Source organism: Betta splendens, chromosome 5, assembly GCF_900634795.4.
Source record: "Betta splendens chromosome 5, fBetSpl5.4, whole genome shotgun sequence".
NCBI lineage: Eukaryota > Metazoa > Chordata > Actinopteri > Anabantiformes > Osphronemidae > Betta > Betta splendens.
Genome location: NC_040885.2, coordinates 15,130,211 through 15,156,984, shown reverse-complemented (window position 1 = coordinate 15,156,984; position 26,774 = coordinate 15,130,211). Strand labels below are relative to the sequence as shown.

The 26,774-nt window shown below is 44.2% G+C and overlaps 1 protein-coding gene across 10 annotated transcripts in view; it reads right to left on the bottom strand.

The window, feature by feature from the left end:
- Positions 1–26,774, bottom strand: part of LOC114855663 (cadherin-22-like) — a 159,395-nt gene that overhangs the window by 61,112 nt on the left and 71,509 nt on the right. For 8 of the 10 annotated variants that reach the window (XM_029151000.3, XM_029151002.3, XM_029151004.3 and 5 more), the window contains one exon: positions 19,299–19,415. The exons of 1 other annotated variant lie outside the window; for it this stretch is intronic. The gene's annotated coding sequence lies outside the window, so the exon portion shown is untranslated. Of the gene's footprint in view, positions 1–3,811; positions 3,832–19,298; positions 19,416–26,774 lie in introns of those variants that run through there. One more of the 10 variants, XM_041070845.2, reaches the window with a different exon arrangement.

Below are 26,774 nucleotides of genomic sequence, written 5' to 3'. Positions count from 1 at the left end.
CATTCAACTCAAGCCAAAGAGGTGAAACCTGAAATATTAGCAGAACATTTCAGATTTAACTCTAGACTTTGCTTATTGTACCCGAGACAGCTTCACTATGCAGCTTCAGCATTGAACCTGGTCTAAACTGTTTGTCTCACAAATATATGAAGTAACTGTGAAAAACACAAGACACTTGATTGCGGTTTGCGATGCACATCGTGCTTTGACACCTAAATAAACGCCTGCTCTGGGCATTGAACTGGACGAGAGTGAGAGCATGTCACTAAGAGCTGGGTGGATATTTATTAGGCGCCGCTCTCATAACATAAAATCAAGTGTCCAAACATCAAGAGCAAGTGTTATTTTACTCCAGAGTGTCTTCCGCTCAGATGCTTTGGTTAGTAATAAAGAAAATCTCTTCTCCTGTGATATTTAAATGTGCCTCATCATTTTTTGTGCGGTCCTGAACTGCTCCATCTCTGTGTCTGATCAGACTTCAGCTGCTTTGTTCGTACTCGTATTACATGCAACCTCTAATCCCGTAATGCATTCAGATGAATAAACAAATGGAGAGGACTTCAGACGCAGCACACTGTTTACTTTTCTTTTATATATTTATATATATATATATACACTGTGTAAATCAAGAGAATCAATATGTTGTGACAACAGCCGCTCTCAAACCTCAAAGCAAGAAGCAAATATGTGCAAAGTAAAAGGCGGCAAAGACGGCACGTGGCTTCGTCTGCTGAGGCATCTTCTGCCAGAGGAAGGAACACGAGCGTGTGCCAGTACATATTAGATACCTAAGCGTCATCTCATTATATTATATAACTGGTAAAGGACCTTTTACTTAGTTTTACACAGTATAAAAGTAGGAGCAAAGAGAAGCTCAGGCCTGTTTTCACCCCCCTCTAATACGACCCTACTGTGCGCTTTGTCTCGGTGTAGTTCATTTTTCCTGCTGGAAGCGTTCGCTCGATGCCCATAGATCCTGACTGCGTGTGCTTATGTGGCGCACTCAATCATACAACTCCCATTAGGCCAGATTGCGGTCAAAAAGGACCAGGCCTGGCTGTGTTTCTTCTCACGCCGCACAACTCTCTGATGGATAAGTGTTTGTGGTTGTGAAATAGTGTGCAGGGACCTCCTGAAATGCGTGTCTCCTCTGGGTCCCGGGTGCATCGCTGCCACAACCGCGGGCAGGAGACGGCTGAGTGTCTAACATTAGCAGACCTCACAATGAAAAGCAAACATAAGGATGCACTGTACGCTTCATATATGCTTGTGTACGATGATGCTATGACCACAAATACACAACTTAGCAGGCAGCACAGGCGGCTCATGAGAGAAGACGTCGGTGTTGTGTTCGGCGCACACAATAGGAAATGACATCTGTGTTTTCACATTAAGGCAAATGAACATGTAATTTGCAGAAAGGTCAAGTCTTCAAGCCCGGGGACTGGTTGTGTAACTGCAGTAATTATTATGTAGCTGCTCAGGAATTAGAGGGAACTTCATGTCAAATGTCAACAGCCCGGACATGGGCTGCTTCAGTCCTCGTCTACGGCTTCTGCAAATGCCATTGTTGAGGAAGTTACTTGAGAAAAGTCATTCATTAAATACAGTATGATTGATTGCGCCTGCCTGTTCAGAATTTATCTGAGAGACTGAGTGAGCACGACCCAGTCTCGCACATATTTGCCTTCACATTCTACAAAATGGATTTCCACCTGTTTAGCTGGGGTTGATGCATTTCCACCATTATTTGTGACAAAACAAAGCTCTTGCAAACACTTTGGCAGGGAATATCGCAGAGTTCGTTTGTGTTTGACTCTTGGACACTGTTGTGTCGTGCTCCTGTTGAAATGGTAAACCAAACTGGTTTTAATATTTTAACATGCATTTTATTAATTAATAAACTGCAGCTTCTTGAGGTGGAACAATCGATGAGTTCAGACACCAGTGGGTTCTTTAAGGTTCCTTTAGGGGGATTTCAGTGAAACCTCAGCCTGAGCTGTTTTGAAGACCTGGAAGCGATGAACAGGGAGCATCAGAATCAGCTAACGGCCACTGATTTCACATAATAGCCTCTTCACAAGGCACACCTCCTCATCATCTCAGTGAGAGCCTTTTCCCAGAATCGATAGCTGGCTGAACATTCACGTCTCCGCAGTTATACACACATGAACACAAATCTCCTCCTCCTCCTCCGTTCGTCTCCATGCAGAACACATGAACACGTGCCCGCCAAGAGGAAGACTGAAAAGTTCTGACTGTTAGAGACGCTTTTTTGAATACATATGAAATAAAAGTTGCCGTTCTCTGTGGATGAAATCTAATTACAAATAGATATAAGAACATATATATATAAGAGTGGTACACGCGCTGGTTATCCACCTGGTGATACATAAACAGCAAGTGTTCTTGGATAAATACATAGATCACACCCCAAAACTGAACTCTGCTGGAGAGGGTCATTATGAAGCCCATTTGTTTTCTGTAGCAAACCTCTTGTAGGTTAGAGGAAGCAGAGCTGACAGTTTATGGGGCGAGAAGTCAAATAAAACAAATTGCCTCAGCTTCAGATACAAGTGAATTTGCTCCCCATGCCCGGTAGCAGCAAAACACAGGGGATGATATAGAGAAGGTTTCTCTCCTTTTAGGTCTATAAAGCACCCGCTCCACGCGAGGAATGACTGGATGTGACTGGACCCTGGGTGTAGCATTTATAACGGTCATGTACGCATGCGGCATACTGCCTTTCATAATTGATATTTATAGGGGGAAATGATGGAAATGAGTACAGGTGAAATGTGATAACGTACATCTGAGCAGTGGCTTCACAAGCCAGGAGTAAAGGGAGTGGGAAGCTCACTGGGTGACATGCTGCCTATTAAACCATTATAATTTTCCAATCTGTCTGTTTATTAACAGTAAACAATGATGCTACTGTTTACTCATGTCAGTGGGAAGTCTTTTGTTTTCATAAGAGGATTACCAAGCTCTTAATTTCAGTGGTAACTCATTCAAAAGCTCCACGCTTTGATGTGCAGTGTGGGTTTTCAAATGAGAACATTATTTTTATATATTATTTTATTTTAAGTTCAGGACAAATGCTCTTTGTTTCTGTAATCAACACGTAAACAATAGATGATTTGAAATCAATGAAGGCGCATGCTTCTAGCATCTATTAGCAAAATGACCCTGCTGCAGGGCAGCGTGACTGACGGGCTCGTTGCTCCATCTACATTATGATATTGGCTAATCAATTTACTCACTGTGCGGACCTCGAGGCGGAAGAAGCTGCCGTTCCCATGAAAATGACCGGGCCGGTGCAGGAAGGACTCCAAGGAGAGATGAGGAGAGTGGATGAGCGCTGAGTTTAATTTGCAGCTGAGTAAAGCCGTGGCAGTTACAGGTGAGCCGATCAATATTAATGTCAAGACGAGCCCTGTCTTACGGCGTCTCTGTCTAATCCGGACTGGATGGAGCATCCGCACAGGCGCTATATGAGGGTGGGATCGTCGGCATAGTCAAGAGAAGGAGTGCAGACCTCCGCAGCCTTTCTCTTTGGTCTCAAGTGCCCGTCCGGTGAGCAGCACTAATATTGAACAAAAAGATCAAAAGGGAGAAGTTCACCAAGAAAATGACAACCGCCCACGTGTGCGACCATGCCCTGCACTCCACTGTGAGCTAAATCACACCTTTGAAGTCAGCTCACTCGTTCCCCGCTGGGGTTGTCGCACGGCTATCAACACACTATTTGGAGAGTGAATTCCCAGCATTATGATCACTATCATTAGGACTGCACTAAAGTTATTATTACCATCATGAAGAGAATAATGTCCATCAGAAGTCAATCAGAATCACGGCATGTGGCCAGAAGTGGACCTGCAGGAGGAGGGAGAGCGCGTTTGTTGGTAGGTGGAGTGAAATTCAGATGAGTGAGTTTGATTCTTTCGACTTTCTTAAGATGATACCAGATTTGTTCCCAGTTTGATCCAAGCACAACTTTGTTTTATACACTGCACTTCTTTTCCCAAATTACTGTAGCTTTAAAACATATTTAGTTCTGAGCTGTCTGAGTTGCCAATGATAGATAGTGATTTCTCTTCTGGTGATATCTAACTTTCAGATTCCGTCAAACATGAGGCTGGAGCAGATGTAATATTAACAGGCTAAAGAATAAAAGCACGGCAGCTACTTTAAGGATTAGCATTATTTATGAATGGAGGATGGAAGAGGAAAACTGTTTAAATTACACAGAAGTGTACTTGTCTTATTATTAATGGCCCTGGGAGTATCTAGTGCAATTTGCAATTCCCCGAAATGGACAAAATGCAGCTAATTTAAGATGTGGATATACTGTTAATCAATGTAAAAAGTAAAGGTCAAATGCTAGAGTTGCCACTGAATTAGTAGAGCATTTAAAAGATATTTAAACTGGAGCCTACACACTTGATCTATTCTCTTCGGGATATAATGATGTGCTCAAGATTTCAAATAACTATGATTTATAGTGCAAACATTGATTAGTCAAACACCAATATTAGCGATATTCTTGTAAGCCAAAGAAATTAAGAAATATGACTTTACACATCTAAATATACAGTCTGCATAATTATAAGCATTCAACTGACTCACAACTAATATCAGAAGCTCGTCTGAGCCTGCTGTCAAAGAGGTGCATTTCTAACAAATGTCAGGTACGCTGAAGAATCCACTAATTAGCCTTTGGTTGGCTTCTTATAGCGGAGCATATTTACCCACAGACGTCACAGGCATCAACTCAGGCAACTTGAGGCACTTCTTTCAGCATTTGCATTTAACTGAGCTGAGCCTGCATCCACACATAATAGGCAGCCATATTGTCAGGATATAAAATGAGAGCCTGCTACCTGGGGCCTGCTTAGTGCTGGTAGGCTGCTGAGCAGGTTCCCACGACCTCCAGCTGCTGCAAATTGTGCAGATGCTCAGCAAACACAGGCCTTTGCATGTGGCAGCATATGACTAATAATTCGAATTGGACATTTAAGGCTTCACTGCAAATTTTCCAGAACTAGTCTGAGGAAATAATTTGATGTGAAAGCTTTGAACTCAGTGTGCTGTTTCATATTTCAGAGAATTTCTGGTATTATATTATACTCATTACAGGTACGTGAAACAGCACGGATGACCTGGGCGACATCACTTAGGTTCGGCGTGGGCACTTTTCATGGTGACGCGAAGGTGATTAGAGTGAGTGGCACATTCACCACAGAATAAGGCCGTCTGCCTCTCAACGGCAGTGGAAGCGCTCAAAATAAACAACAGCTTGACTTGGGAGGTGAAGGGGAAGACAGAGAAAGAGGGATAAATAGAGTGTGAACTGCAAAGTCCAAGGAGCTAATGAGTCCCGAATTAGGATGAGTGTAGTAGAAAAGTATAGCATACGCCATACTCCCACATCAAGGGGAGGACAATTACAGTGTCCGTGTCAGCTTTCAAACTCCACTTCCTTTCATTTTTCTTAATTACTGGGCAAATATTCTCTCCTCTTCTGCTTCATTAGCTACTTTGTTGAGCGTTGAGTGATGTCAAAGAGATGATGGAGGGACGGGGCAGTGAGGCGAGGTGGGTGGAGGGGAGGGGGGTGGGGGGGGGGGCAATATCACCAAGAGCCCTTGTCTTTAGTGTGAGATTAGGTCCGTTATAAAGGCCTTCTGAGGGCCGCCAGCCTCCATAACTCAACCAACAACTCTGACAACCAAATGACTATAGATTAGGGTTTTGATGGGTGACCCACTCCTGTCTGGCAAAGTTAAAAGGATGTACGGGCATTATGAATTTCAGTGGGTTATCTCTGCTCACCAGGCGCCTCGTTAGTTGTGGGAAAAATGTTTTTAAATTGGTGCTTAGCTATTGTTTCAGATGAGGAATGTAAACAGCGGCAAACAAGACGAGACATAAGACAAATGCACACACGCACGCGCACGCGCGCGCGCACACACGCACGCACACACACACACACACACACACACACACACACACACACACACACACACACACACACACACACACACACACACACACTCCGTACAGTAAGTGTGATATTAACGCTGTCTATTGTATCCCATTAGGAAACAAAAGATACAGTCAGCAATCAACCAGATTTGCATCACAACATCCATCAGGAAGGATTTTAGTCAATCAGCGCTGCATAAAATACAAAGCTTTATCTTTTTCCCCAAAACCCACAGGGATTCCGACTATTTTCTCCAATTTAGAGAAATCCTGTTAACACGACTGCTGCTGGAATGTGTTCACTTATGCCTGGCTCTCTGTCTGCCTCCCCTCTTCACTGTCTTTAGGACGTTCTTCTCCCTCCTTCCTCCCTCCGTCTTTTTCTCTCTCTTCAGTGGCTTCCCAAACGGTGCGGCGAAATTGTTATTCCCAAGTCATTATCTTATTTGTGTGTCTCCACTCAGCTGTAAATCCACTAGGTATTCCTCTCTATTCTCTATTAACTCTACTGCAGTCAGGCTTCAGCTGCCAATCACAAAACAGTGCTGAGGGAGAAAAGAGAAATAGAGACAAAGACAAGGGGAGGGGGAAAGGGGGGGGGGGGGCAAAGACGTGGAGAAAGAAAGAAATATGGTCAAGAGAGAAACAGAAAGAAGGAGAGAGAGATAGAGGCAGACAAATTAGACAGAAAATTAAGAAATGAACAATATGATATAGAACAGTGACAGTCTTTTAGGGCTAATAGGGGCTATAGGGCCAAACATAAGTCCATATGAGGGGTCAGGAACTCACAATTTCTGGCTGCTATGGAAACAGCTGGGAATGCAGATAACTCCTTCCTTTTTGTTTCTCATATTTCTGTGATGAAGATAAGACTAAGCATGCTGGAAATGCTAATATTTTATACTAATTGGAGGATGGCTAAATGCTGGGACTGCAGTGTTTCAGAGTGGGTTGGAGACTTAAACAATAAAACAATGTGGAGGTGGTTTGTATGCAGACATAATAGGTCCGCCGTGGAAGTCAGTGCATTCACATGCAATACTGCAAATGTCTGCATATATTTGAAAAGGCTGCTTATAATATTATTGTCTCCAAAACGATGACGGTATGTTAAATATGCAAATGCACAGAGACACAGCATTATATAAGATGCAACGCAGAAGTAACAAAGAATCAAATAAGCTCAATATGCATTCTAACAGATGGAAATGGGCAGATGAAACTGTGTTTACTGAGCAGCACATTGGCCCAAGCCCACTTTAATCCAGTACATGTGTTACTGAAATGGGCTGTAAGGTTGTAAACACAGCCTCAAAATGAATTAATCAAATGACTTTTAACACCTCATCGATGTACATGGACAAGTATCGCAATCACTAATCAGCTGCTGTGAGTGGTACAATAATGGCGCATCTAAATGATCCTGAGACCCCTGAATCCGTCCACACACCTAAAGACAGCGTAGGTACGAAGCCACTCCAGCAACGCGACGTCGCTGCAGTGGCACCAGCTAAACTCTGCCCTCGATGCCAACAGGATTTCTAAATTTAGGCAAACGATTAGCGGCGTCGAGAGCAGAGGATTTTGAGAACTAATGACCTACATACTGTTGGAGCAGAGCATCGGGTTCTGTATTAGAAAAAAAACAAACAAACAGAACCAAAAAGAACCTAAAGTACTGTTCAGCTGTAGGTTAACGCAGCGTGTGAAGTTTATATTAGGGAGCCTTCAAAACAATAGATAACATTGCATTGACTGCATTGCTATGAATCCAGTAAACAATCTGACTTCATGTCAAAACCATAAGCTACACCCACAGCAACACGAAGAAAACAATACAACTAATGAACATCTACTGATTTAAATAAGATCAGACACGTCACACTACTGCTGCATGCATTTACTATGACTTCAGCTGGAAATTTGAGGAGTTACATTAAAACTAAGCCTATATTTGATCTGCAGTGCCGCTCTTTGGAAAAGCAGAAGCGGCTCAAAGATGGGATGATTTCATACTGTACATACAGTCGCAGTGACCGTTAAAATACGTATGGGATCCTGCAGCTTAATGACAAGAAATGAAACCAAATTAGAGTCTACTTTCCTGTGACTCACAACAACACTGACATGTTGTAAGTTAGCTTTTTATACAGCCTCACACAGAAAAAAGACATCACAGACGGCTTTTGATCAAGAATTGCTGATTTGCATAAAAGTGGAAAAGATTACAAAGTAAAATGTGTCTAAATTCATCAGTCCACAGTCGGACAAATTCCCCACAAATAGAAACAATCCACTTCTGTGGACGGTCTTGTGGGCACGCAACTAAGGCAACACCACAAACCACAGAAAACTAAATGACGGGTTCAAAGACGTCATTGAAGCTGGTTAACATCTGTTCGGGAATCTGCATTAAACAAACACGGAGCGTGGTTTCGTGAAGCAAAGCAGGACATCACGGAGGAAGAAGCGGCTCTGAAGTTTGCCAAAGAGCAGCTTGACACTCCACAGCGCTGCTGGGAAAACGCTTTGTCACCTGCCAAAACCAAAAAGTTGAGTTCTTCGGAAAAACACGCCGAGCCGCGGCTGTTCGTGCTACGCCTGCTGCTGGAAGTGTGAAACTTTGGCTAAGCTTTAGCACTCGCGTAAAGAAATCTGAAGGTCGGATCTAAGCACCTGCTCAGAGTGTTTTGAACTATTCGTCGGCCGATTCCTGCATCACTGTGTCTGTTTTCAAAGGCGGGTATGTTCACTTAAGACGCAAGGAAATAAACGGTGAGCGGGTATGTGTTGAGGGCAGTTGTGATAACATTACGGCTGGACAACTATGGGTTCAAATGCTTTCCTTTTACTCTGATGTGCAGTGCATGGAGCACTGGGGTGTTAAACGAAGGGGCCGAGGCCGTGTAAAAGCTGCCTTATAATAATGTGGAAACAGTGGTGCCAGTAAAAAGGGTAGTTAGAAAGGCGGTCGGGGCAAATCAGTGACTGCTGCTACAGTGCATGTGTGCATTGGGGAGGATTCTGGTGCCGAGGAAAGCTGCGGATGTCAAGACTCCGACAGTAAAGACCCTGCTTCAAACTCTGATGGATTTAGAGCAGCATGTCAGGACAAGAAAAACAGCAAACCATTACCTACTCAAAATATTGTAAGAATTAGAGAATACACGTCCAGAAAGGGATTTAGCAAAACTAATCCGTGTTTCATCTCTGCTACTTTAGACGGCTGTAATGGGCTTTGCACAGGTCTCTGAAAAAGCCCTCAGACAGCTGCAGATGACTCAAAACACGGATGCTCCAGGATTTACGGAACCGCGCGACTGCTGAGCACATCGCTCAACTTTTCCAATCTCGGCACTGGTTTCCTGCGTTCGGAGGCTCCAGCAGCCAAAGTACACAGTGTTCTACGTGATCAGTCTGCTTCACCTCCCAGGTCAGGCTTCTCGCAGTTTAATTCCCAGCTTGGGAAAGCTGCTTTTAATGTATAAGGAATTACAGGAGAGCAAGGATGCTAACATGTAATTCAAAGCTGAAGTGATCAATTATTAAAGGTTTTGCAAAGCCTGAAGATTTGCAACACTAAAACTTAGGTTCGATTTGATTTCTTAAATGTATCTATTTCCACACGAGCGTCTGGCAACACGCTTTGACCTGATCATTTAGGACAAACTGCCAAGCAAACTAAAGACGCTGGTGGCCTCGACTTAGATTCTAAATCGACCAAATCACGCGGAGCTCATCCAAACTGAATGTCTCTGATCTAATGGAGCCGTCAGCTGGTTTGTGAGCATCTCTTTAAAGTAAAGACCCTGAATGAATGAACGCAGGTACACACCCACACACACACACACACACACACACACACACACACACACACACACACGCGCGCGCATCGTTACCCTCCTGCCATTCGCTGCGGCACCCTGAGTCCAGTTCAAACTGCTCCCTCTCCAGCGAGGAGGTGGTGCTTGTTGTTTGTTCTCCTCTATCTCAGATTGGTAAACACACCCGGCGCCTGTGCTCTGCATGGGAATCAGCCGCGGTGCCTGCTCGGCCCCGTCTGCCGGGATTAATCCTTAACGGGTCAAGGTCAGACACATTACAACAATACCAGGCCGGTAATAAGCATGTCTGAAGAATTCACGAGCTCTAATTTAATTCTTATGGCGTTATGCGAAGCGGTGGAGGGGAGGAAGGGGAGAGAGACAGCGACGGAGGGAGGGGAGCGATGGGGAAAGACAAGAGGTGAAACAACTCAGTGGCTGAATTAATGGAGGGCTCTTGCAGGACCTGGCCCCTGCACGGCTAACAGTTTTCCTTTCTAACCCCCTCTGTACATCTGAATGTGGCAATCAGCCTCATCGGAGAATTAACAAGAGCATTAGAGTGGAGGACACAAGCAATCAGTGTCCTCTAAGTTTGCCGTGCCACCTTGCCAAAATAAATCATTAGGGCTCGTCTGATCTAACTTCAGAGGAAACACATACAAACACACAGAGAAAGGTGTTTTTCAAAGGATCGCATCGCATGATGTTGATTTAATACTAGAAGACAAGACCATGCATTGGCTGTTAGTGTTACGGGACCTCTGCTCTGTCTTGTTTCTCGTTGTTCTTATGAATGGCAATGGTTTTCTATATCATGGGAGGCCAGAGACGTTACTGTAGAAGAGGTCACGGATAAAAGCTGAAAACCTCAAATCAGATTAAGCTTTAACATGTCTGCACGTTAAAGCTCAAGACAATCATTCACAGAGCCATGATGCATATGCAGCATCTGATGAAGTACTTAGTGTAACGTTACCATCTACAGTCAGGATAAATACCTGTTGATTCTCAAATCACAGCCAGAGAAGAGACAGAGACCCCTGCAGTCCTGAGGAAGACAAAATCATTGATCCACTCCAAACTGCTTTGTGCCAGAGACAGTAAAGCCCTGAAGGTGTTCAGTGGAAAGCGTTACAGTAGCAGAGCGTGTGGGTTGAACTTCCCCGTCTGAGGCTGTGGCTGAGTGCCAGACTAAAGAAACCACTCAGACACACCACGATACTTCATCACTGTTCAATAATAAGAATAATATAATAAAATAACACAAAATAATATATTACTTTACAATATTAGCTTCTTCCTATGATTAAGTTGATTAAGTCAAGTTTGAAATATCCTAAAATATAACCTCATCTTTCCAAACAACATTGCAGTGTCATGTTACTACAGCTTCAGCTAAAACTACAGTAACAGCGACTTTTCCTGAACCATACAATCATTTTTCAAACTTGTGCAAATGTTTGTTTCTGCAAAAATGCTACAGTATAACATGTAGTTTCAGGCACTCGACTGCTCAGTAATATTGTTTTTCCCAGTCAGAACAGTCCAAAATGACAGAGCTTAAAATGGTTCTCTGGACAGACAAATAATAATAGCATGCTCTGTATGTATAATTTGTCTGAAAGTGCAGTTAATTGAAAAGAAAAACAGGGGAAACAGAGAAACACACACACGCACGCATACACACGCCTGCACCAACAAACAATCAATAGATCCATAGCAGTAATGATGTGTCTGAACACAGTAGGTACCGCTCCCGCAGGGGCCGGCCGACCGTTTCATTTCAGGCCACACATGCACCACAGTATCACACATTTATCATAGACCAATATGAGGTTATGGACCCTGGGAGGAGGGAGCAGGGTAAATTACAAACACACACACACACACACACACACACACACACAGGTACTTCTCATCCATGCTACACACACACACACACACACACACACACACACACACACACACACACACGTAACGTAGGAAAAAACAAAGAGACACAGCTGTGAGCCATATAATGACACCCTGTTGGCTTAGTATGACAGTAATAGCCCTCTAAGCAGCACTGGGATATTATAGCCAGTCACACAGTTCTACTCACAGAGGAATTTTACTGGATCCCAACACTGAGTGAACACTGGAACGACTGGCTGCATTATTAATCGGTAAAGCTCATGAAGGACTAATGGATTGATTCATCACTGCAAACACTAGTTTTACTGTGGCAACCCCTGGACCGCTGGGCTCCAGGGGGTGCCACGTGTTTAAACACGCAGGGTCAGCGCTCATGTTTGTTACACATTCCACATTTAAACCAGTACTAATAGCACCTCCACAGAACACATTTAGAGTCTTTATCAGGGCGGGTCAGGCAGGTTCCTGACAATGAAAAAGGTTTTCAGCTGAGGATGAATATATAATAATATCTGTAAAACTCAACACGTTTATAATCTTTGTACTAGTATCATGGGAGAGATGAGTTTAAACAATAATGAAAAAAAGGGTCAGACTTTTCATTCACAGTAAATTATGTCCGATGAAGATTGTGTTGTTCTGTTGACTAATGACGAGTCATTCTTTTTTTTTCTTTTAAAGGGACTGCCATGATTAAAGAGCGGTTGAAGGTGTAATCAACACGGTCTGATTCGGGGTATTACAGTACACAGACGCTTCATGAATCCACCACTTCCTTCAATTAGCGCCTCGGAAGTCCACAGAATTCATGGCGCACAGTGTTAGCAGCTGGGGAAAGAGCCAATGCAATTACATTATCACGTAAAGCATTATCAGGCCGTACACCATGTAAACACATAAGCATAAAACACTGCACATTATGGACTGAGGAACGTTTCTTGTAGCTAAATAAGAGCTGGTCTAATGATATAAAGGACAGGAACACGAAGGAAATGATGCTGAATACGACAAAAAGCGTGGCCTCTGCCTCTAAAACAATTATACAGATTGCAATGTAATAAACAGGTAATACAACACTGCTCTCTTGTTTTTCCAGTATCTTTAAAGGTAAATTTGAATTCTCTTTGATGTTTAGAGCAGCATTTTCTGTACCGGTACTTAGTGTTGACAAATGTGAAGCGTGGCTCTGGTTAAAATCAGGTTTAAAGAACTCAACATCTACCGTCTCCTGACGAGCAAAAATAGTAAAGCTGTATTTTTAACTTCTAAAAGGTGTGTTATTTCTCCCAGCGCAGAAACTGATCCCTGCACATAAATTCATTTTGAAAACGCACTCGGCGCTCGTCGGCAACCGTCGGCGGCCTGAGTAATAGCTTGGCGCGTCTTTCTCGTGACACAGAACAGGCGTTGTAAAAGCTACTTGATAGGTATGGTAATTGCTGCCAGCACAACGGCTTGAAGACGCCAGCCTTGATTCTTTAGGTAGTGTAGAGATAAATAAGCCTCTTTTAATGAGATTCTAAGTCATGCTGAGCTTATACACTCATGCTCCGGCAACACAACCAATCCCCTGTGGGGATTACACCTTGTGTAGTTCTTTGGTTAAACATCACTATTCATCCCCTGGAGTGTCTGCGGTGAGAGTGACAGAGGTTACGTGGCTGACGCCGGCTCTGATGGCTTCATCTCGACGCCCTGCACAAGCACCTAAATAGCACTTTAGAGCCAGGGTTCAGGTTCCGTACGCGAGTGTCTACTGTATGTGCAAATCCTCCATTTATGATATTCAAAACTGCACGGACAGATAATGAAATAAAGCAAAGACAACCGATATTTTATTACTTTATTTTTATTGATCCACCGCTGTTAGAATATATTTATGTTTAGCCTCGAATTTATTTTCCTCCTCAGTTTCTGTGGGAAAAATAGTGGCTCGCTGGCTAATGCTACTGCTGAGAAATTAAATGACCGTCAGTTCCAAAAGATCAAAAGAAACAATAAAAAAAAAAAAAAAGTCGGCCGCTCGCACGAAGCAATAAGCCTCACTGAGCAGAGGCGTCAGGCGTTTGGCTGCCTAATGATGACTGACAAGCACACACCAAAGAGATGCACTAGATCACAGACTGCAGCGACGCTGGCGAGACAATGCATAGACGCACACACATGCACACAGCATGTCGATACTGGACATGCCCTCGCTGCACGTTGGGAAAAAGTGCGTCACATTGGGCTGAACTGAGGAAAATAACAAGCTGGAGGGAAACAAAAGGGAAAAAACACAGCATGTGGCATTAAGTAAAATACAAAAAAACAACTAAAAGATGTAAAAACACAAGTGAGGGAGGAGACAGGAAGATCCAGAGGTGCTGGTTGACTGATTGTTTGTGTCTCATCCTTTGCCCCAGTGGCACAGGACTCAATCAAATCCTCCTCATTCTCGACCACGCGTTGGCTTAGCAAGCGGGGACCTTGTTTCACTCCCTCAATTAAACACCCACCCACACATAATTAACGACTGTTTTGTCCATAGATCAATACAGGTCCTGTTCATTAAAAGTCCCTTTGCTCCTTCGAACATCCCCTCGCTTGGATCACCAGCGCACCCAGGGAGCTGGCAGCACTCTGGATTCACGTCTGTGGGATTTTGGGGGGTTTTTCCTTTTTTATTTTAGCAGGCGAAAGATAGTGAAGGAAGTCAAACAATGCCTGGAAGCTCACGGAACGCAAGGAAGGCTTTGAAAGGTAGAGAAGAGGCTTGTGGGAACCTATTAGTTTGAATGCAACAATCACAGAAGCGGTCCGAGCTTGGCTGTTTATCTCACAGGGGCTGCATGAGAGGATACAGGAAGCAGCGCAACCTACTGTAAAGCGCAGTGAACGGCGATGGTGGGGCGCAGTGTGGCCTGCCAGCATCTGCCCCCATTGGTTCCTGCTCATTTTATGCTTCGGCTTCAGGGAAAAAAGAAAAGTGGCAGCTGCGCGGCGAGTTTAAAATGGCATCTCCCTGGCATCTATATGCAGAGCGTAGCCATACGCCGTGCTGCAATCAGTCACAACGTCTACATCAACACGCCAGCCCACAACCGACATCACAGCTCACAGATGTAGAAACAAAGTCTTGTCTGTTGCTCCTGAAAAGATAAAAGATCAATGAACACAACAGGAGTTAGATTTAACACAGGGCCTGCCTGACTGCCAGCCACCTGCCATAGCTAACACACGGAATGATTAGGCCAGTGGTTGCTTGAGTCTGCAGGACCCACACACACACACACACACACACACACACACACACACACACACACACACACACACACACACACACACGCACACACACACACACACACACACACACACACACACACGCAGCACATTATCCTGTCGCCTCTCTCCTCTCCCATCTGCCGTGGAATCACAGCATCTCTGGAGATGCTGGATAACAGGATTTGAACACACAGTAGTCTCATACTGGGGCATGTTTTTATTGTGTTTATGAGATTAGCCATCTGAAGCAGTAACTTTAAATCATTTACTGTAGTTTCTCGGCACCAGCTCAGCAACGAGAAAAAGTTTGGCTGCGTATTGTAAAGTGCAACAACAAAACCGAGTGCACCTCAGGTCAGTCCACCTAAAATATTAAATGCAGCCATTACTATGACTAACTGTCTGCGTAATAAAACTTTATTTGTTTTTAGCCGGCGCCTAAGAATAATTAAGCCAATTAATTAGAAAATCAGGAATGTATGAGCAAATAAAATGTAATGAGCGCATAATTAAGAACCCACTGGAACAAACATCAGCACCACATTCGATTGTCCTAACAGTGTTGTAGCTTCCTGGACCACGTTTGCACAAGTGGACTTTTCTGGTTTGATCATTGACCATTATTCCTTGCAAAGAGTCGTATGCACAGTTGCTTTGTTCCTTCCAGTGTCCGGTTGCATAAAGCGAATAGAGTAAAGATTCTCATTCATCCAGGCACGGGAACTTAACGGGCTGGAAGGTGAAGTGTCTTAAAGAACTAAAAGCAAGACCAGCTGTTACAGTAGGATGGAGTTAATGAGCGACTGCGTGTGTCAGCACCTCAATGTGCAGTGTTTGTTGTTTGTATTCAGCTCTTTGGTTACTGTAGTTAGACACTGTAGTGCAAATAATTATTCTGTAATCAACATGTAGCTTGTGTTATTACATTACAAAATTAAAGCACATTCTCTGCTGATTCTACAAGTGAACGTTGTGCACGGCTAGAAGTCACGCGGAGGGAACGTCCTGCACTGATATTCCTGCCCATAGAAACACCCACAATGTTTGTTGTGCAACCGAATTCCACCACCTACTGTATGTACCGTATACACTGAGCAAAGGAAGCCTGCTGGCTTATCCTGTCAATTAAGTGCAGTAGCTGGTTGGAACATACCACAGATGCTAAACGTGCTTTTACGTCAAGGAATTCTTCGGGATCCACAGCAAACGCCAGCATTCTCCGGCCCATGCCTGGACTTCCTACCAAACGCCACTAAAGCATTTTGTGCGTGTCTGACAACAGGCCGACGAACGTCACCTCCTCGGCTGCGGTAATAAAAAATGCGCTGAATTAAACTGTCCAGCATTTCTCATAAAACAACCTGTTCCCTAAATATTTTCTTGCTCTGTTTGTGTGTGAGGACCCAATTTTTCAGAACCAATTTAGGATCATTCCACCCTTGGTCAGTCTTGCTGCAGATGAATTCCCTTGTGTAGCAGCTGGCCGTCTCCAGGCACTGTGCATCCCTCTATTCACTCCCTTGCTCATAAGCTGGTGTAAAATTGCCCCTTTGAATCCTCTCCACTGCGGATTCCTCATTGAGGGAGACGGCCGTTCCCCGCGCGCTCAAAATCTTTCCTTATTTCGCGTAACACGCTAAACACAGGCACGTAAGTTCCCTCTGTCCGTCCCTTTACGCTGATGAACGAGGCAGAATGCTTCCCAATTCTCCGGCTCCCAGCGCCATGTCGTGTGCCAGTCCGCTGGATTAGGAGACATACGGGTACACAAGCATGAGCAAATGAAGGCACGAAGTGTAACTCTACAGCGGATGTATAGCACGAGCGGCAAGAGCGCGCGCACACACGCACTAACTATTCAGGGCTTTCAAAAACTTGCATATTTTGAATTTGACTAAACTAAACTGCGAGGATTCCACATTTGGAACAGCCTCCAACCACCCCTTCCCCCCACCCACCCAGCAGCCCTCCAGCTCAGATATGCAGACTTAACAGTCATATTTTCATTTGAAGAAGTTAATCCAAATCTGTGGTTGTTAAACCTCTGGGGCTGGAGCAACATACTCCAAAGAGCACTTTCCATACCGTCATGACAGCGCCTGCAAGCAAAAATGTTCCTAAAGGCAGAATTTGGAAGTTTTTGTTCAATGGTAACAGTATAGAAATGTGCAATAGAGATATAAGTCTGCAGCGGTGCTGGGGATTAATCACCAGGCAGCTGCAATGAAGCAACTGCACATGTACAACCGAGAGAGTTGGACAAAAACCACAGTTTGGGACTGTTTGTTGATGCAATGTGGACAAGACTGCGATGATGCGAGTGCCTGGCTGCACGGTGGGATCCACGGCGACTGTCAGATGGCCTGAAAACCGGGCCACGGAGGTCACCGGCGTCCGTGCTCTTGTTTCTGTCCTCATCGCACGGGTCCGTGTGGGTTTGCGTTCGCGTGTGAGGGGGCTGCGCTGCCGCCGCCGCTGCTGCACGTACTGCACCAGTTTGTCTGATTTTGATCAGCGCTGAAGGATTTAAAGCTAGTAATACCTTATCCTGGCCGGGTACCAGTGACACACTTTTCACCAGTCTACTTCTTTGAAGTGAGGATTCTCTGTGGGGTGAAAAAACAGACGCCGCAAATCAAATGCGACATGGCTTTTTGTATTTGTGGAGGTGCGGCTTTACAGCCGGCTGTAGGTGTTGTTGTTATGCTGTCGAAATGAGAAACGCTGTGGCTGAAACTTAGACTGAATGACACTGAAGTTGGATTTGGGGAAATTTGAGAGTGTGCATACCGTAGCCAACATACGGCAGATAGATAAGTAAGTTCTAACTGTAAGAATGTAGGGGCCTGTATTTCAAATGCAGGTGATGCAGCTACTAAAAGCAAATGAGCAGCTGGTACAGTATTACTGTTCTACAGATGCACGGTTGAAGACATCTGTTTGTAATAGTGGTAATTTATTCACTTTGAGTGCGGATGTGTCCCACACGCGGCCTTGCACCTTGGTGAAGTATCCTTGAGGCTCACAGCCGCCACTGTACCTACTCGCTCATCACACTCCGCATGCCATCAGAATGAAATGTTAATGGGTGAGTCAAGTCTCACTGTAAATGTGGTCGGCAGTGTTAAATGCACACATTCAAAGCGCTCAGCTGAAAAGTTATTCAAAGAGCAGCTTCGTGCCTGTGGTCACCTGCGTCTGCACTGGTGTAAAACAACATACGCTTCTTTCATTAGGATGTGGTGCATTTTTCACCACCTTAATCCAATGCAGGGCAAATCACTTTAATGTATCAAGACTTCAGCTAAAAGAACATTATTCACAATAAGACCAGGACTAATTACTGCAGCATGTCCACAGGCTATTCTGAATTCCTCAGGGTATCACACACACACACACACACAGAAACACATAAAGACGAAACATCAGCAGCAGCAAAACATCACCGGCGGATGTATCAGATTATACCATGCACTACATTCAATTACATCTGATGGCAGATGGTGTAAACAAAATCAAACACACATAATCTCAAATATTGGATCTTTGGGTTAGATATTAACCCTGATACCCAAAGGCCTGACACAGGACCAGACATATTAAGACGCAAGGGCTTTAAGCTGACTTGACTCAGCGGGTTTTTGAATGTGGGGTAATCCAGCGCATTGGAATACATATTGTGTCATCTGCTGTAGCGAAACTGAAATGAGGGGAGAATATTGAGCAAATCGCGCATAGATTGGAAACGCTGACTCTCTCCCCTGTGTCTCTCGCTGTTTAATCGACTCAGCTTTAACTAACTGACTTATTTTATTACAGTAATCAAGAGTTGATTACCCTGAATGTAATCCAGCTGTTAAGTTGGTGTCATGAATGAACCAGGATCATTAGTAATAATGGCTCACTTAACATTATTATAGATTCTATGGTGAGTATACAGTTTCTCACGGATTCTGGGCTCTTAGGGGTTAATGTTCCCACTTTTGGAGGAAGTATTTTCCTTATTGAACCTAAACTTCTCAATACAGATCTGTAATTGTATTGCTGATTGCTTCGCACAGCACAGAAATGAAAGTTGTATGTTGAGCATTAACAAAACGAAACAGCCTCACAAAAAAACCAACAGCATCTGTTTTGGTCTAGTATCTGGGGGTAAGCCTGTATATACAAACAAGATGATGATAGCTGGGTGAATCAAATGGTCTGCTGGTCAGTTTACTTATGTTTGGTATTCAAATGGAGTTGGAAGGTCCCTTATTACCTTATAACCCACGGCATATGCAAACAACATACAGTACTAACCATCCCTCGTGACCTCGCTGCCACTGAGTGCAAATGACGGCTCGAAGGTCCTTCGGGTTGACTTTACCAGGCCGTCCAGCATTAGCCTCTCCCAGATGTAGGGCTCCTCTTCAACTTCTGAAAGATAAAACAGACCCTGGCGTGAACTTCACAGTTTTTATTTCCCCAGTTTAAATGACTGAATGCCCCAGTTAGACCTCTAATGGGAGGGCTAGGGGGCACGTGGGGAGGTGGAAACGAGGAGAAGAGAAAGAGGGGGAGGCAATTTGCTAATGGAACGGGAAGAAAAATGCGGCGAGCACAGGCTGAAAAAAACAGCTGGAAAGAATAACCTTGGTGTATCTGGAGACAGTGGGAGTGAGCTATAGGGCAGGAGCTAAAGTAGATGTAAAAACATCATCATTAACTGCCATCCTCATCTCAGGTGCAAAGCCAGAGAGCAAGGGTTAGAAGAGGGAGGCAGAGGTGGGAGGAGTGGAGGAGCTACTGTACTGTATTTGCCCTGGAGATCACTCAATAGCTTGGAATCCTCATTTAATTACCTCCTGTACGCCTTCGAACCGCCTCCTCCCTCAGTGGCCCCCTCTCTGCTTTTACATTGAACGTAAGATGCAGGGGTCCCCGAGGACGGCGGTGCAGCTATTTAACTGTTAATTACAGTCTAACTCCAGTCTATTCACACAAACTTTGTCCCAGCGATGGCATTGCGACAAAAGCTACTGGAGGAAACTGCAACTGTGGCTCCAGATTACAAGCCGCAGACTCTGTCAGCAAGATGAGGCTTCAGGATTTAGGCCTCTTAATTCAGTGGAACATTATTTACAATCTCGCCCGAGTGGCTGGAATGGAGGTCATTTGAACTGTGTGGATGTTTAGCTGAGTGAAATGCAAGCGCAAACATAATTACGACCTCAAAGGCATGAACTCCCATTATTCAGTCCTGTATCCAACAGATTCCATTTGTGTCTGAATAAGCCCCAGCGGTTACTGTATGTTTGGGCCTTTACAGCACACGGTTGGGGTTAAGGTTTGAACCAAAGAGCGCTGGTGAATGCAAATGATTCCATTTAAAACCTGCAGGGTCTGAAACAACACTCTACAGTAAAGCCTACCTGCACCTGTAGGATATTTACTTCATGTCACATCACGGTCTCTCATCATCTCAACAATAGAAAGGTCCTATAAATAAGTAAAACATGGTCATGTATTCAATAAACGTGTTTGCTCTGGATTCTAGGACCATTATTCAAATCAAATTAAACTTACATTGCCCATTTCCAAATCATTAGTTCAATGTACTTTGTGGAGCCTGAAGCCTGGTGTGGCTTCAGTAATTATTACAATTAAAAGGCAGGTGCAAGCTGCCTGTGTCCATATGGTGAGACAGAGAAGAATGAACAAAAACTGTTCACGTTCATATATTAGCAACATATCAGAAAAGAAGCCAAGTAATGGTTACTTCTTCCATCTGGATCTTTGCTGCTTTTCTGCAGGAGCGAACAGAGACTGAAGACGAACAGCTGATTGGTCTCCCATCAAACAATGAGATATGTGCATGTGCGTTTAAACTGTTGTTTTCAGACGTTTCAAACACATTCCCCTTTCCTTTCACAGTTAATTTAGGTTTAAAGGAACAGTACGTCTTCTGTGCTACAACTGAAATGCCATGAGTCATTTACTCTCCTAAAATCACTTTGAGCGTCATTCTAATCACATGGTGCTGACATTGACAGTGCACGAATGAGGGGAATGCACTGGTGCCGGTACAGTGTGAACCCTGTGCTGCAGTTTCTGCGGTCATGAGATTAAGATCTAACCTAATGAAATCTAAACCTCATATTAAACAGCAACAGCAGGGACGCGCAGCGTTGACCCCACACCGATACTGTTTACAGCATCATTAGAAAGTACTGTAGGCGATATCGCACGCCTGGTTAGACGTGTCTCCTAATAGCCTGTCGTGTTATCTGAAAACACAGGTGGTTTTGATCAAGCGGATAAGTGCCCGGGGTCGATAGGAAGCAACTACCTGAACCTGCGCACAGGAACGGACACGCGGCGCCTTTTAATGACATGATGTAACCGGCAAAGCGGTGCGACGGCCGCCGTCCAATCACAGCTGACAGAAGAGCGTCCAGTCACCGGCCCAGAGCATCCTCTGCCTTGACAAGCACAGTCACAATCACATCTGCACCGTTTAAACCTGTAACCAGGGCTCCCAAGGACGTGAGTCTGGCATTTAAACATTTTGACAAATCAACCTGTTTGCAGTAGAAAAACAAAAGGATTCTTCAGCAGATTATTGCTGAACGGTTACGAGGGGCCTTGAGAATTTTGCTAAAGCTCTGAGCTTATTGTGATCAAACACCAACATGGTTCAGATTTCTGACTTTTTGTGGCGTTTCTCTCCTTCTCTTTATTCTCTCTTGCTCTCCTTTATTCTGAGATGCTGTGAAGTGTCTTATACGCTCACATTTTTCTGTGCCGACAATGGTACATAACAAAGTCCAAGAGCAAGTCACTTTTATGTTGTCAATAGTTTCACACTGTGAATGAGGAATATGAATTTTTCCAGTGAGTTTGGTACATTACTCATTCTTGTGGGACTAGTCACAAAACCACATCCTTACACTGTGCATGCACACGTCTACGACACTTTTCACCTTGAGGACAGTGGATTTTTTGACTTAGACTGGCACTATAACCTAAACCTTAACTTAAGTATAATTCTATCATTAACAAAAGCCAGGAGTCAATATTTATTGGTTCACCTTGCAGGGATCAGATTCTAGTCTCCTGATGGAAAGTAAGTACCAACACAAAACAGAGATTTCTGTCCCCACATTTTTAACACTAACAAATACTGTATTCATGGTATGGGTGCAGGTTGGTGCGTTGGAACTGATTACTATGCTATTTAGACATGTGGAAGCTTTGTCACCCTATTCAAATCTGAGAACAGGAGAAATCAGCTAGAGTGTAAAATGCGTAGTGAAGGTGTCTCTGTCATGCTTGTAGCATTTGTGTGGCACCGTTTCTCAAGCACCAGAGTGACAGAGTGACACGCAGGCAATTTAAATAAACAGTGCTGCAAATCATGGCTGAGAACTGAGAGTGTACTTATGCTCCATTTATGAAAAGGAGTTAAGTTGGAAGCTCACACAGATTCAGGATGGAGGCTCATGCATAGTTCATGCAGGGTTGTGAGGTCTGTGGAGTCTTACAGAGACTTGAGATCAGGAGTCAGTTAGTAGAGGTCATGGTCAGGTTTTTTTTCTATCGTTGCTGCATGTGATACTGTAATTCATAATCAGAACGTGCAGCTGGAGTGTCATGATGTCACCGGAGTGTTGTTGTTCTCGCCGCACCCTCCTTCCCCGCTGCGCAAGGTGCTGCACAGGTGTGTGTGTGTGTGTGTGTGTGTGTGTGTGTGTGTGTGTGTGTGTGTGTGTGTGTGTGTGTGTGTGTGTGTGTGTGTGTGTGTGTGTGTTTTCGGAAGTTCATATTCTGATTGTGATTTCCAAAGAAGGCCTTAACACAAAGCAACATCTCTTGCATATTTATCCCCCTCGGGTCCTTTACTTTCACTGAATTAATCACATAACCCCCCTGAGAGAACAGGTCCTCTGTGAAACAGCCAACTCTCAGCCTTCACAGCACCAAATGTGTATGTTTTTGAGGCATCCTGTGTCTCTGAGGGAGTTTTACACCAAACCCCAGGAGGAAAAGGTCTATTTATACAGGTTCCTAAACAGGGTAGACATAGCCCCCTCCTCCATGGCAGCGGCTATAGGTGACAACGCTGACACACAGCCACACGATAGTCCAATCTAATCTTTTAATCGCTCTGGTAACTCCATGTCTGCGGGTGAGTTAGGCCAGGCTAGCGGTGGGGCTGGGATAGCATCTGCAGAGATATGATACCATCCTTGAACACATAACACACTGACAAGCAGACTTATGCACACTGTCCTGTACCACCCCACCCCCAGCGTGCTATGGCGAAGCCTCGTGTATCTGCGGGTATTAACAGATCAGCACACAGCAGCAGCCACCCTGCTTTAAAGTCTTTTCCTGAGGTAGTCCTTCAGAAGCCGACTGCAGAGGAGGATAAACGCGGCGCAATCCCCCAGGCCCAGCGCCTCCTCAGCTTCACTCAGCTCTCAATGCTGCCCCCTCCTTCTCCTCCATTCTTCACTTATCCCTACTTCCCTCTGTCCCTCATTACCCCCCCCCCATTCCTCAGCATCTCACACTTTCTGTCCTAGTATCTGTACCCACCTTCCCTCTGGACGTTCATATAATGCTCCATTCCAAGCCTCTTTATCCATCTCCCCTCCCATTTTGTGTCCCTTGTTCCGGCCTTTAATGTGGCTCGGTGCGTGTGCCTAATCATTACTTGTCAGTCTTACGAGCACAAATACACCTAAATAGGAGAGTGAAAGTGTGACATCTGTGCTTTTGCCGCGTCTGTTAGGAGACGTCTGTCTGTGCATCAAGGTGATCTAACAGCAACGATGCATAATTGTAGATTTTTATTCTAATAAAAGTGCCATACTTTCACTTTCATTTTATTTTCAGGTTGTCCCTGTGAGGAACACTAAAGAAAGCAGTCATTCTAATAATGCAAATATAAGAAGGCGGAGCGAGTTTATGTGGATTAGCTAAAATAGAAGCCTACAGTAAACATGTTTCTGGGTCAAACAACGGTTTAGAACTGTAAAATGATCTGTTCATTACAAAGGGAAAACTATTTAGATCATTTGCATTCATACAACAATTATTGTGGGATCGTTATCATGCTTATTATAAAAGTAAGAGATGGGAGAAGCTAAAGCTGTGTATGTGCCAGCAGTGCTGCTAGACACACAGGCGCGCAGGCAAACATCTTGCCATTCAAGCAGACAGAATGACAGATGAACACGCAGACAGACTGACAGCAGATCGGGGGGGTAAGCAGGCTGAATCCAAATTAAGCTGATCAGAGCGCACTCTGAGTTAATCTAGTTATGTGGATAAAGGACTTCCCTATGGCTATAAACACAGCAAGTTATGACTCAGTGAAAATGTGTGTGTGTGTGTGTGTGTGTGTGTGTGTGTGTGTGTGTGTGTGTGTGTGTGTGTGTGTGTGTGTGTGTGTGTGTGTAAATACAGGATAAAGGCAGCATGTGTGACTGCCTCTTCCTCGACGAGCTCTGTTTGTATCTGTTTATCCATATTTAAACACAGCCGCACACTCATGCGCCTCGAAAGCTTCCTCTGCGACTAAAAGTCTCAATCTGTTTCCGTACTCCGCTCACTCACGCGTTCGATCAGACGCCAAGTCCGACTCCTGACTCCAAAGGCCAAAGAGGCATTGATTTGTGGGGCAAACCTATGCTAATGACGGACATGCGTCCGAGTCTGACAAGCTTGACGGATGTTTGTGCGCTGTGTGAGTTCACACGAGGCGACGCACAAGCGCTAGCAGCTGGAGAGCGCGTGTGCAAACGCAAATGCAAACGGGAGTGGAATTTTTGAAAATCATATTGCGCCAAATTAGTAAATACTGGAAGCTTTAGAGATTCGCGAGAGTTTGTAAGCATTCCCCTCTCGTGTGTAAACCACTTCAAACAGCAGGGCCAAAGCAAAACAAATATCTGAGCCAATCAGCCACCTTTTCTCCGTCTCTCTCCAAACCAGCCATCTTTTCCATAAGACATCAAGGGCAAATGGTTACCAGCCACCAGAAATCCAGTAATACCGAAGAATTTGATGAAATTAGGTCTTGGAGAAGAAATATATAAGAAAAAAAACTCGAGATTGATACAAATTCAATCAGCTCTGTGCACATTTCCTGCATATCAAAGAGAATGAGGAAAGGGGAGGGGCTGATGAAGAAGGCCAAGTCTGAAATAAGCTTCAACTTCAAAAAGCTCCTTATTTTCATAAATCACTTTCAACACACAGTTGAGCTATAGTATGCAGACAATGAAAAAGCATTATTTACTACTGAGAAAAAGAGACTAGAGAAGTTAAAAAAGGCAGGGAGAGAAGGGGCAATTTGCCTTTCCTCTTTAAGCCAGCGCTGGGCTTCCTGTGCACAGCAGAGGAATGAAACAGGCTGAGGAAACATGACAGTATCTGGTGAAAGTATGAGAATATGCATTTAAGATAACACGATCAAGGGAAGGAAAAGGTTCTCTTAGCTGCCCTGGGATGCCCTTATCTGTTTGTGGAGCCAGACTGAAGTGAAGCCCTGTTAAATTGGTCTGTCCAATACAGTAGAGTTGGAGACATTGATGCTGGGGTGTCATGGATGTGACAAGCTTTGGAAGAAAGGTGAGAGAGATGTGGCCACGTCTTTACAACCAAGACGCAAAAGGGTTTAGAATTCAATTTGAGGCTAAATTAAGTGTAAATTAAACATGTTAACTGACTTAAGGTCTTAAACCGTAGCATGTGATAAATATCAAGGTTTTATTTGTGAATCCAGTGAGTCATACTGTACACAAACACATTTTCTTACAGTTCATCCATGATTTCATACAGTTCATCCATGAAGAATTCCTTGCCGTGTTGTGAATCCGACCACGTACACGAAAACTTTTATTTCAAAGAAAGCTGAGACAAGGTTCCTGGTAGGGTCCCTTGAATTTGATGCTGTTGCATAGAAACAAACCGTGTTCTTTAAATATTCCTCCCAAGGATGAAGCACAAGTACTGTTGTACAACAAGCTGACAGTACAAAGTCAGTCTCTGCCGCTCCTGATAATACAAAGTGACGTAAATCGCGGGGGAATAATAAGAGAAAAAGGTGTAACAGAATGTCTCACTCAGCCTCTATTAATTCTTGCTTTTGTCTGCCTGCTTCCCCTTGTCATGTGCAGCCTTCTTCCATTACCACCAATCTCTGTGCCACCTCTGGACATACTGTACCTGTGCATCTGCCCCTTAGTAAACTTCTGAAATTTCCTCCTCCTTGACGATAAAAGCAGCCGTCCTTCACATTCCTATGAACGCCGGCGCGAGTGTAGAACAAAAGGAGGAGAAATGATGAGCCATTATTGTGAGGATGGCCTTTAAAAGACTTAGTGTAGTATTGCTAAAAGAAATTGGTGGTGACAAAGAACCCCCATTTCTCCAGGACCCATAATTAGCCACGCTGTCACCCGTTATAATTACCCAGACTTTAAGGATGGGAAATAGACGCTGCTGAATTTAAAGTTAGTAAATGTGCATAACAGCGTCTCCGGCTGCGTACAAGGCAGCGGTGCGGAAATGAGCAACGACATTAAGATTTATATGAACTCTCTTTGAGGAGCACCTGATCTACAGTATGAGTCCATCGTTTAACAATTAAAGCTGTATTACTCAGCCGTGGACAATGATGCGACTCGGCAGCGGTTTACCTCATTTTTACACCTTTCGTTCGGAGGCCGGCTCTGCATTACTAAGCTTCCATTACTGTATCCCACAGCCAGAGATAGCACAAGG